The sequence below is a fragment of the Octopus sinensis genome, linkage group LG15 (genome assembly GCF_006345805.1).
Source record: "Octopus sinensis linkage group LG15, ASM634580v1, whole genome shotgun sequence".
Classification (NCBI taxonomy): Eukaryota; Metazoa; Mollusca; class Cephalopoda; order Octopoda; family Octopodidae; genus Octopus; species Octopus sinensis.
In genome coordinates this window covers 28,902,769-28,903,891 of record NC_043011.1, presented here as the reverse complement: position 1 = coordinate 28,903,891, position 1,123 = coordinate 28,902,769, and positions in this window count along the sequence as shown.

Below are 1,123 nucleotides of genomic sequence, written 5' to 3'. Positions count from 1 at the left end.
AACATCTACACTGATAAACAGTCTCCAATGGGTTTATACAATTTTGTATCCTTCAACAGAAAAATGACATGATCACTGCACACACCATGAAAACATTTTCAAATCCCTAGCCCTAAATATAAATTATATTTAACTTGAAAAGTTAGTTTTTCACCATCATTGAAGATCTCTTTTGGTGAATGTACCTCCTCAGTATAACAAAGCCAGATCTTTGGAACTGAAAAATACTTCAGCCACAACTACTATAATCCTCAACAAAGCATACACATACACACATGCACACACATGTGTGCATACATGTATGTGTGTGTGTATATATATATATATATTTATACCTATTTGAAAGTCTATGAGAATTAATAGTTTTTTGAGGTATACAGGTGATTTAAAAATAAAAATTATTTTAAAAAAAATGTCATGAAATCTATTATGAGGATGTTACTAACCTTTTTTGGGAAGAAGTTTTTTTCTAGTGTTGTGAGCACTTTTGTTTAACCTTTTCAAACAGGCATGCTCATATATATGTATTTCTCTGTGTGTGTGTGTATTTATATGTATATATAGTTTCATGTGATGAAAATACCTCAGACAGCATTTTATAACATGTCTAGTGCCTTCACACAATCTTAGGCTCTGAGGATTGCATGAAGCTACTATATGTGTTATGAAATGCTGTCTGAGTTGTTTTCATCACATGAAACTATTAGTATCTCATGAAAATATACATTTATATATGTATCAAAATAAGCAACAAGGATATCCAGAGGTAATGCAGTACGATTGTTTCATGCAACTCCATTTAATTGAGCAATGCAATCATTTCATTACATCAATTTAAAATGTAGAGCAATCTTCAGCTGCACAAAGACATGGAATTTAATTAAATTAGAACAAAAGGACACAATTTAATTAAACTCTGTCTTTTTGCAGCTGAAGATCGCTCTACATTTTAAATTGATGTAATGAAATGATTGCATTGTTTAGTTAAATGGAGTTGCATGAAACAATCGTACTGCATTACCTCAGGATATCCTTGTTGCTTATTTTGATTTTAGTCACCTTATTTTGATTTTAATCACCTTATGTTGAAATTTTATGGATAATACTGTACTAAATTCTGGTG